Source organism: Eutrema salsugineum, unplaced genomic scaffold, assembly GCF_000478725.1.
Source record: "Eutrema salsugineum unplaced genomic scaffold, Eutsalg1_0 scaffold_3, whole genome shotgun sequence".
In the NCBI taxonomy this organism is placed as follows: domain Eukaryota; kingdom Viridiplantae; phylum Streptophyta; class Magnoliopsida; order Brassicales; family Brassicaceae; genus Eutrema; species Eutrema salsugineum.
This window is the reverse complement of record NW_006256756.1, coordinates 15279812-15291401: the sequence shown is the minus strand read 5'-3', so window position 1 is coordinate 15291401 and position 11590 is coordinate 15279812. Positions and strand designations below refer to the sequence as shown.

General features: G+C 42.5%; 2 non-coding genes across 2 annotated transcripts; one reads left to right on the top strand and one right to left on the bottom strand.

The window, feature by feature from the left end:
* The first annotated feature begins 1452 nt into the window (after positions 1–1452).
* LOC112085664 lies at positions 1453–1559 on the top strand. The gene has a single exon (XR_002898964.1). It is a non-coding gene; the product is annotated as a small nucleolar RNA R71 (small nucleolar RNA).
* Positions 1560–7081: 5522 nt separating this feature from the next.
* Positions 7082–7188, bottom strand: LOC112085660. Its single transcript, XR_002898960.1, has one exon. It is a non-coding gene; the product is annotated as a small nucleolar RNA R71 (small nucleolar RNA).
* Between the last annotated feature and the right edge of the window lie 4402 nt (positions 7189–11590).

Here is an 11590-nt window from a genome sequence, read left to right as displayed (position 1 = left end):
TTCTCTTTTGGCCTGTTTCCTTTGCTTGGAAATTCGTCTAAGATAGTCGGATAGTACCTTCTGCGATCCACATTCAGGAAAACAGCATGCCGATTTGCGTGATCGATTACTGCTCCGACTGAAGCTAGGAATGCTCTCCCGAAAATGAGTGGCCTCTCCTTGTCTTTATCCATCTCCAAGACTTGGAAATCTGCTGGAACAATTTTGTCTCCCACTAGGACTTGTAGATCGTGAATCGCTCCTTCAGTATCTTTTTGAGATGAATCTCCAAAAATAACCTTAACCGTCGACGTCCTTAAGGTTTTTATGCCCAATTTTTCGGCAAATGTCTTAGACATGATGTTGACATTGGCTCCGGAATCGCACAGGCAGTCTGTAAACTTGATTCCTGAAATGAAACATTGGAAAACAAAACGTCCCGGATCATCGGCTTTTGTAAGCCTTTGAAACGGTGATCGTTCAGGTACCTTAAACGGTGGCTGCTTGGGATTGATATCTTTGTACAGTGGTACAAAGATTGGTGTTTCTTCTTTCTTTCCATCGGTTCCGGCCTCTTCTTCGGGCAATGTGGTTATGGCGTTGCAAAACTTCTTAGGGTTATCTTCAACTCTTCCTGGAAGAACCCCACTTTGCCTCTTCATAGAGTCGGCTGTTTGGGCGACTTGCACGTCTAGCTTTTTGACGTTCGAAGATAAAGATTCAAACTTACCGTTCAGATCATTGTACATGCAGTCCACTTTTACGTTCACGTCCTTAGATGCTTTTTCTTTCGTCATAACAAGCTATTGGATAGACTGTTCAAGTCTACCGATTTGTGAAGCTAGCTGGTTCGTCGTGACCCCCTGCTGTTGTACAAATTGATTGTTAAAACCCGTACCTTGGTAGTTATATGGCTGTCGCGGTTGATATGGTACTATTCCTCCAACGTTTCCGCCTTGAAACTTGTTTTGAAAGTATTTTTGCTGAGGTGGGTAGTACTGGTCTTGAGGATTCTCCACATTTGGATTGCGGTAAGAAAGATTGTTGTAATTTGCATTCCGGAAGTTGTTGTTGAAGTTATTGTTTGAGCGATTTTGGTATGGCACCAGTGCTCCTACGTAGTTCACGTCTTCTTCTTGAAAGGCTTGATTAATGTGATCGATATCACTAGGTCCTCCATCTTCTGCGCCATTGTTGGTCTCACAAGCATGGATTGGGCGATTGTTGCTCTTCAGAAGCTGGCTCACCATGTTCTTCAACTCGGTTATCTCCTTGTTGTCTGTTCCGGCTTGCTTCATCGATCGATCGTATTCAGGACAGTCATTGCTATTGGCTTGAGCCAAATTTTTGATGAGAGCTCTTCCTTGGGTTATCGTATTTTGTCCAAAATCTCCATTGCTAGCTGTATCAAGTGAAAGTTTGTATTTTGGTTGCAAACCTCGGTAAAATGTGCTTAGCAGGCTTGATCCATGAAATCCATGGTGAGGGCAATCACATTTATATTCCTTAAAACGCTCCCAGGCTTCATAGAAAGATTCAGTTGGCCCTTGTTGAAAGGTTGAGATCTTCGTTCTCAAATTGTTCGACCTTGACTTAGTGTAGAAGTGATTCAGGAAAGCAGTTCTACATTCTTCCCAATTAGTAATCGATCCTGCAGGCAAAGACTTCAACCAACGGTGAGCTTTATCTGCTAGTGAAAAAGGGAACAACTTACACTTTAAATAGTCTGGTGGAATTTGATTCGTTCTCATCATGCTTCAAATTTCTTCAAAAAGCTCGATATGATCCATTGGATGCTCAGAAGGAACTCCATGGAACTGGTTTTGCTTCACCAATGAGATGATTTGAGGCTTGACCTCAAACTCATTCCGGTTTGGAAATGGTACTTGAATTGCAGATCGATTCTGAAAATTTTGAGTAGGTGCATCAAAATCAGCTATGCGATGGTTCCTGGCTTGTCTTCGGTGTTGATTTGCTGGCGGAATGGGGCGGTGAATGCGTTCATTCGGCTGCATTGCTGGGTGGTCACCATCGGCTGCATTGATGGGTGGATCAAGGTCTTCACGTCCTTCTCTCCCTCGGTTCTGGTGGTTTCTTGGAGGAGCCTCATCCTCCTCTCCATCTTGTCGAGCATGATCGCCTTCTATGTGATCATTCTCTTCGTTTTCTCCATGTTCGGACCCTTCTTGGTCCATATTTAAATTTCGATTAATAGGATCTCCAGGCTGGTCGTCGGTGGCCATTCCTTGCGTTCGTCTAAGTCTTCAAAGTTCTCTTTCGTATCTGTCTATCTCATCTAGAATTGGAATGTTTTCTACAGGCACCTGGTATTCATGCAATTCAGAGAAAACCAAAAGAAGGGAAAGATAATTCAGCAAAACTTTAAGAAAGAACTAGAGATCAGGTGTCTAGAACAGAAGTTAAAACAAGAAAAATAACAAAAGGCAGCGAAACAAATCCCCGGCAACGGTGCCAAAAACTTGATGTGTTCGTGTCAACTGCGTGAGAGAACAAGTTTTACCCTTAACAAAACAAATGAAAGCCGCAAGTGCACAGCTAATCAGTTGTAGTATTTGGGATCGAATCCACAGAGGTTTGTGTGCTTGGTATTCTTCTACGGTTTTTAACTTTATGTCTAGACTAGATTGGTTTTTAAAGGTTGGTTGTTTGTCACAGATTAAACTAAAACAAAAGAAAGCAAATAAATCTATCAAAAAAAGCAAGTAAAAAAATTGAATAAAAGGCAATAGAACAAGTAAAATATCGAATGAAAGACTAATAAGGCAAGTAAATATCGAATTAAGGAAATTGAAATGCAGGTCTAAGTAAGCAATTAAAAATCGATTGAATTGTAAACTAATGCTAAAAACGCTGAGCTTTTGGGAACTCTAAGGGATCATAATCGGTTTTAACACTAAGGTAGATAGATTGGGATTGACAAATAACGATATATGGGTTCTAGAGCTAGAGTACGGCGGTATGACTACGTCACTGTCGTGATCATAACCAACTGTTTCTCGCAACCCTGACCAGTAGGTTTCCACTCTGGCCCTGGAAGGGAGAGAACGCAAGAGCTGCACAAGACTCGTCAATACTCACGATCTCGCCGCAGGTAGGTTTCCACTCCTACTGAAAAATCGTCTGTTTCATTCTAGGGCTGATACTTAATGAAAACTTTCGCAACACTAACTATCTAGATCAGATACTAGGTGATCAATCAAGCATACATGCAATAAGAACAAGAATAAACAGAGACAGGTCGAAATCCCAGATCTATAAACCTAGATGTCTTAATCGATTATGAGAGCCCCTTTTGGGAACCCTAAGCCCAACTCGGGATCTACTCAGACATGGCTGAGGTCGACATCATCATTGGTTTTAATAAAAGTAATGAAAAACAGTAAAGAAAATGGATAAAGAAAGCTTCTCCATTGAAGAACTTGGACTTGAACAATCTTCTACAAAAATCTCATAAAAACGGCTAAAAGAAAAGGGTTTCTGTAAAGTATGAAGGGTGGTGTCTAAAAACGACCTAAATGACATGTATTTATAGTCTCCAATACTCCATGTTCTCTAGGGTTCCGGAATTGAAGCTGAGAATGACTTTGGGCTTCAGATACATGGGCTTTAAATCGGAGCTTGATTGCCGCGGTCGGGCGTGTTGTGACCGCGGCAATTGGCTTGTTGGCCGCGGTCGGGAAGCTTCTGACAGCGGGAAATAGGTTGTTGGCTGTGGTCGTGTGACTTGCTGGCCGACTTAGAGCGGCTTCGGGGCTAATGGAATATTTTGAGATCCAACCGTTGGAATGTCTCCAAACCAAGTGCATTTGAAAGTTGGTTGATTCTTCTATAAGTTGTCCAATTTTAAGGGTGATCAGAAGGTGAGAAGGTCTTTGTCTCTCCATGAGAGTTCTGACGGTCTGCATTTATCCAAAAGAGTCTTTTTGTTCCATTTCGTTCCTCTTTATCCCAAATTACCTGAAAAGTCTTTTAAAATCCGGAAACATAGAAATACTTTGAAAACCTTTGAAAATGGAGTAAAAACACCTTTAAAAGATATTAAAGTGATCCATAAAAATGGTCAAAATCCGGTGTTATCAACCATCCTAAGGGTTTTGAAGGCAGAGGTGAAGAAGATAAAGTGTATTGATATATTCATAATTTGTCATATTTAGGATAGCATTTTTGTCCAAAGATTGAGTCTCATTCATACATTTAGCTAGTTTTGTTAGAGTTTGTCCTTGATTCTAGCTTTGTCTAAGATTTGCATTAGGTCCTAGAGTGTCCTGCATTTTTGGAGTGTTCTCAGGTCATTTGGAGAGTTTTTGGAGCAACTTGGAGCTGGGATCATGGAGGAACCCTCACCTGTGTACAGCAACTCGGACAGAAGGTTTGGTGCAGACAATACCCTCACTTTGATTGCGTTGGACAAAGGACTTGCAATGCGATTCAACCTCCGGTGTCTTCATTAAGAATCAAGAGGATTACGTCTAGTTTCCGGAACAATTGAGATCGTCCCATTTACAGATGTGAGCAGAAAGTTAAGCTCGTCGGAAGGCACGCCCGTCTCGGTGCCATTTTAGACCGACCCAATGAGCTCCGAAGATTGCAAAGGACGATGCATTTCCAGACCGATTCAGTCTACAGGGCCTTCATCAAGATTTGATATAACTGAGTCCTCTTTCCAGAACAGTTAAGATCGTTCCATTTGGAGTTGTGCGGCGTGAGTTCCGGAGGAATAGAGACACACATATCCTTGGAGCATCAAGAGCATGGAAATTATGCTAAGTGTAAGGCTGGCACGGTGGAATGCCACGGTCCACATCTGACCGTGGCCACTTGATGCAATCCTTCGGCATTTGACACGGTCTCCACACCACGGCGTTGGACTTGGCCGTGGCAACTTTATGCGATCCTTTGGCATTTGACACGGTCTCCACACCACGGCTTTGGACTTGGCCATGGCAACTTTATGCAGACATTCGGGATTTGACACGCTCACTAGACACGGCCTTTCATCTGGCCGAGGCAAGCACCGAATGTCCAACTCCTTCGCCACGCCCAGGAAACACGGTCCAAGCCAGACCGTGCCATCTCCAACCAGTTCTTTATCCGGACCCAGAAGACTTTGACACGGCCATGCATCACGACCAGAGGGAACCCGTGGCACCAAGATTCATCCAAGAACAGAAGCTTCGGGACTTGACACGGTCACTGCCACGGCTTGACTAAGACCTGCTAGACCGTGGCAAACCTCATCTTTACTCACCAAAGCCGGGTCAGTACCCGGTTTGTTCCAGGCTGACCCGGTTCATCCAAGACCACTATAAATACTTTTTAGACCTAATTTGGAAAAAAATTTTATCTTATTTGGTGAAAGAACCATTGGTCAAGACCTTTGTTTTTGAGTTTAATATCGATCTAAGAGTGTTTTCCATCTTGTCTTATCATTTCTCATCATCAAATCACACTTCTAATCATGATTAACAACACATCTTGCAAAGGATCTAGTGTGTTTGTCATGATTAGTGAGTAATCTCCATATTAAGGTCGTAGATATGTAGATTAGGGTGCTTAAGTGGTAGATTAGTGAGATCATTCATATTCCATTCTCTACAACCAGCTCTTAATGCTAGATCCATACACATCATATGTGGTCTAGATTCTGGGCATTTCATGCATCAAAAGTGTTTGATGAAATGCCTGAACAAGGTTGTTAGAGGTTTAAGTGGGAATGATTGTTTATATGCTTAAATGACAGATTAAACTGGTTCTTAATGCTTGTTAATTCATGTTCCACTAATGATGATTAGGTTAGAAACTGTTTTATCAAAGAAGTTGATACCTTCATGAGAGGATTAACTTAATTAATGATGTTTAAGTTGAATGGTTTGCTTGATCACATGATTCATTAGCTCACTAGTTTAACACTGAAGGCACCCTAATCCACTATCATGTCTAAGACCTTTCTCATCATCATACATACATTCTCATCACTTGTCATTTGCTTAGTTCTTGTTTGATCACTTCTTTAGTCATTAATCTTGTTTTAAGTTTTTTGTTGTCATTAATCAATCAAAACCTCACCTGTTTACTTGAATTGAGAAACTGATCACATAGCTTAATGTCTATCACCACATTCTTGGATTGACAACCTCTTTTGTGCTACTTTTACAAGGGGATTGGTAGCCCTGAGACCTAAAAAGTCTTGTCTATCAATTGGCATCGTTGCCAAATTGTGGAGTGTTTAGCATTAGGCTCTGATCTGTTCTTGAGATCAAGTACTTTATTTTTGTTTTTACTGATTACTTTCAAGTTTTGTTTGTGATTTCAGGTGCATGAACACCAGGTCCAGATCAAGAAGTTGTGGTCCACCTTTCCCCTTAAACGACAACATTAATCTTTTGATACCAAGGAGGAGAAGGGACAGGCGTGGAAGACAGATTGATCAGCTGATATGGAAGATCAAAGAGAGCATGTGGTTGACATGGAACAACCGGCTCAGGAGCAACAGGCTCAGGGTAATGGAGCTGGTAATGCAGCTGGTAATGGTGTTGGTCAAGGGCTACATCAGGGTAATGTTCATCAGGAACAGGTGCATCAACAGCAAGCTTATGTCCATCAGGGACAAGCTCCAGCTAATCAGCAGAGGCATCAGGCCAATGTACAGCAAAGACAACAGGTGCACCACCAACATCAGCCCTTCCAACATCAGCAAAGGAGATATGAGCAGCCACAGGTCTATGTTGGAGAGAATGACAGGGCCAATGTTCATCAGTATGGAGCTGGAATACAAGCACCACCTGTGCAAAACAACAATTTTGAAGTTAAGGCATCTTTGCTGAATATGGTCCAAAACTCAAAGTTCCATGGATTGCCAATGGAAGATCCCTTGGAACACTTGGATCAATTTGATAGAGTGTGTGACTTGACAAAGATAAATGGAGTTTCTGAGGAAAGTTTCAAGCTCAGATTATTCCCCTTCAGTCTTGGTGACAAAGCTCACCAATGGGAGAAGAATCTTCCAAGAGGCTCCATTCAAACCTGGGAGCAATGCAAGCAGGCCTTTCTATCTAAGTTCTTCTCCACCTCCAGAACTGCAAAACTGAGAAACCAAATCTCTAGCTTCACTCAGCACAGCAATGAGAGTTTTGGCGAAGCAGATGAGAGATTCATGAGCTACACCAACCAATGCCCACACCATGGGTTTAGTGAGGCTTCTCTTCTCAGCACACTTTATAGAGGAGCTCTTCCCAAGATTAGAAACCAGCTGGATACTGCCTCCAATGGAAACTTTCTGGGAAAGGAGATTCATGCTGCTTTAGAGCTAGTTGAGAACTTAGCAATGAGCAATAACACTTATGGTGAAGACTATGACAGATCAAATAGATCAGAGGGTTCAAGCTCTGAACAGAGGCTCACTAGAGAAGTGAAGGAGTTGCAGAGTGAATTGGACAAGTTGAAATTGATTTCCCACAAACCAATTCACTATGTTGGTGAATATGATGATTCTCCAAACTTTGAGAACATCAATGAAGAAGGCCTGACACAGGAGGAGTTGAACTACATTGGGAACCAAAACAGATTCCAAAGGTTCAACAACTACAATGCCAACAACAACCTGTCTTATAGAAGCAACAATGTGGCAAACCCACAAGACCCGGTTTATCCTTCTCAACAAGGTTTTGTGCCTAATTCCAATTTCAGAGCTCTTACCAGTCTAAGCCACAATTCAGCCAGCCTCAGAATCAGGGTTTTGGTTAGCAACAACAGCCACTTCAGGGATCTAGTTTCAGTTCACAGCAGCAGCAAAAGGCACCACCAGGGTTTGGTCCATCTCAGTTCCAACAGCAGGCGCCGGTTCAACACCAGTTCCAGCAACCATCGGTTCAGCAGCAGCCACAGATGGGATCGGATATGGTTGGGATTCTGCAACAACTGCTTCAGGGTCAACAGATATTTGCAAGCCAGAATGCAGCCATGCAGCAGGAAATCAAGGAATTAAAGCAAAACCAGACCTCAAGCTCAAGGAACCAAGGCCATCTACCTGGAAAGCCTGAACCCAACCCCAAGGAATATGCTAAAGCTATTACACTGAGGAGTGGAAAGGAGGTACCTGGTATTGAGCACAACAATGTGATCATCGAGGACAATGATCAAACTGAGGGGGAGGCAGCCTTAAAAGATGATCAAGTTGCTGAGAGATAAAGTTAAAAGATGATCAAGTTGCTGAGAGATAAAGGAAAGAAAAAGGTAAAGAGGTAGCAAAGGAACCTGAACCAGAAAAGGTATATGTGCCACCACCTCCATACCAACCCAAGCTCCCATTTCCAGGGAGATTTAAGAAGCAACTTGTAGACAAGTCAAGAGCTGTATTTGAGAAGGCACTCAATGAGACACCACTCACAATGCCTCTCATTGATGCATTTCTAATGATGCCAAAGATGGGTAAGTTTTTGAAAGATGCCATTCTGAACAAGACTAAAGAGCTTCTAGGCATGGTGGTACTAAGTCATGAATGCAGTGCGATCATTCAGAAGAAGTCCATTCCAAGAAAGCTGACTGATCCAGGGAGTTTCACACTCCCTTCTGCCATTGGACCTCTACTATTTTCTGGATGCCTTTGTGATCTGGGAGCTTCTGTCAGTTTGATGCCATTCTCCATAGCAAAAAGGCTTGGCTTTAGAGTGTTCAAACCTGCAAGGATCTCTCTTATCCTTGCAGACAGATCAGTTAGATTACCTGTTGGGATGTTGGAAGATATGCCTGTCAAGATAGGTGGTTTTGAGGTTCCAACTGATTTTGTTGTGCTGGAAATGGATGAGGAACAAAGTGGTAAATAAGGAGATACTCAAGCTTCTTGAGGCAGGGATAATTTACCCAATCTCTGACTCAATATGGGTATCTCCTGTACACGTTGTGCCCAAGAAAGGTGGGATCACAGTGGTTAAAAACGAGAAGGATGAGCTGATAGCTACTAGAACTATAACAGGACACATAATGTGTATAGACTATAGAAAGTTCAACGCAGCCTCTAGAAAGGATCATTTTCCTTTGCCTTTCATTGATCAGATGCTAGAGAGGCTTGCAAACAATCCCTTCTTTTGTTTTCTTGATGGGTACTCGGGTTTCTTTCAAATCCCCATAGATCCCCGAGATCAAGAGAAAACAACATTTACTTGCCCTTATGGCACATTTGCATACAGGCGCATGCCTTTTGGTCTTTGTAACGCCCCTGCCACATTTCAACGTTGCATGATGCATATATTCTCTGACATCATTGAAGAGAAGGTGGAGGTGTTCATGGATGATTTTTCTGTCTATGGCTCCTCCTTCTCGGATTGTCTCTCTAATTTGTCACAGGTCTTGGAGAGATGTGAGCAGCATAACCTGGTGTTAAATTGGGAGAAATGCCACTTCATGGTGCAGGAAGGGATTGTGCTTGAGCATAAGATATCTGAGAAGTGCATAGAGGTTGACAGAGCAAAGGTGGAAGTGATGGTGAATCTGCAAACTCCCACTTCAGTCAAAGGGATAAGGAGTTTCCTTGGGCATGCAGGGTTTTACAGAATATTCATCAAAGATTTCTCAAGAATAGCCAGACCCTTGACAAGGCTGTTGTGTAAAGAAGTTGACTTCATCTTTGATGCTGAATGCAAAGAAGCCTTTAAGATGATCAAGGATGCATTAGTCAGAGCACCAATTGTCCAAGCTCCAGACTGGTTCCTTCCTTTTGAGGTTATGACTGATGCATCAGATTTTGCAGTTGGAGCAGTACTTGGCCAAAGGAAGGACAAGAAGCTTCATGTCATCTACTATGCTAGTAGAACTCTTGACTCTGCCCAAGAGAAGTATGCTACCACAGAGAAAGAAATGTTGGCAATAGTCTTTGCTTTTGATAAATTCAGAAGCTACCTGGTGGGATCAAAAGTCATTGTATATACTGATCATGCAGCCCTCAGGTATCTGATTACCAAGAAACATGCTAAGCCAAGACTATTGAGATGGGTTCTTCTACTTCAAGAGTTTGATATGGAAGTACAAGACAAAAAGGGTATAGAGATTGGAGCTGCAGACCATCTCTCTAGGTTAAGAGTAGACTCTGAAGTCCCTCTTAATGACAGTCTTCTTGAGGAATCATTGATGTGCTCAAATCTTATTTGGAGTTTGAAGAAGTGGATTGCATCCAAGAGAAGGGAATGCCCTGGTTTGCTGATATTGTGAACTTTCTTGCTTGTGGAGTGGAACCACCTGAACTTGATGCTTACCACAGAAAGAAGTTCTTCATAGATGTCCAAAGATACCATTGGGATGAGCCCTACCTGTATGTCCTGAACAAAGATCAGTTGTATAGAAGGTGTCTTGCTGAGGAGGAGATGCAACCTGTGTTGCAAGAGTGTCATGGTTCAGCTTTTGGGGGTCACATGGGAGCATTCAAAACTGTAGCCAAGGTTCTTCAGAGTGGGTTTTGGTATCCCACAATGTTCAAGAATGCTCAGATGGTTGTTTCATCATGTGATGCTTGTCAGAGGCATGGGAACATTTCAAAAAGGAGTGAGATGCCTCAGAACCCAATACTAGAGGTTGAAATCTTTGATTGCTGGGGAGTTGACTTTATGGGACCTTTCATATCATCTTATGGGAATCAGTACATACTAGTTGCTGTGGACTATGTGTCCAAGTGGGTTGAGGCTATTGCTTCCCCTACCAATTATTCCAAGGTAGTGGTCAAGTTGTTCAAGAACATTATCTTCCCAAGATATGGAGTACCCAGGGTTTTTATTTCTGATGGAGGATCTCATTTTGTGAACAAGACCTTGGAGGGATTGCTGAGAAAGCATGGAGTGAAACACAAGGTAGCTACTCCTTATCATCCTCAAACTAGTGGCCAGGTTGAAGTATCTAATAGACAGATTAAGGCCATTCTTGAGAGGACTGTTAGCTCAAGCAGAAAAGATTGGAGCAAAAGGCTGGATGATGCATTGTGGGCTTAAAGAACAGCCTTTAAGACTCTAATTGGGACATCTTCTTTCAATCTGCTATATGGGAAGAGCTGCCACCTTCCTGTTGAGCTGGAGTACAAGGCTTTATGGCCTGTGAAGTTGCTGAACTTTGATATCAAGACAGCTCAAGAGAAAAGGATCATTCAACTCCATGAACTTGAAGAGATCAGGCTAGGGGCTTTTGAGAGCTCCAAGATTTATAAAGAAAAGATCAAGGCTCTGCATGATCAAAAGATTCTGAAAAGGGAGTTCAAAGAAGGTGATATGGTGTTCCTGTTCAACTCTAGGCTTAAGCTGTTTCCTGGAAAACTTAAGTCTAGATGGTCAGGTCCCTTTAAAGTTCTTGAGGTCAGGCCATATGAAGCTCAAAGTTCCATGGATTGCCAATGGAAGATCCCTTGGAACACTTGGATCAATTTGATAGAGTGTGTGACTTGACAAAGATAAATGGAGTTTCTGAGGAAAGTTTCAAGCTCAGATTATTCCCCTTCAGTCTTGGTGACAAAGGTCACCAATGGGAGAAGAATCTTCCAAGAGGCTCCATTCAAACCTGGGAGCAATGCAAGCAGGCCTTTCTATCTAAGTTCTTCTCCACCTCCAGAACTGCA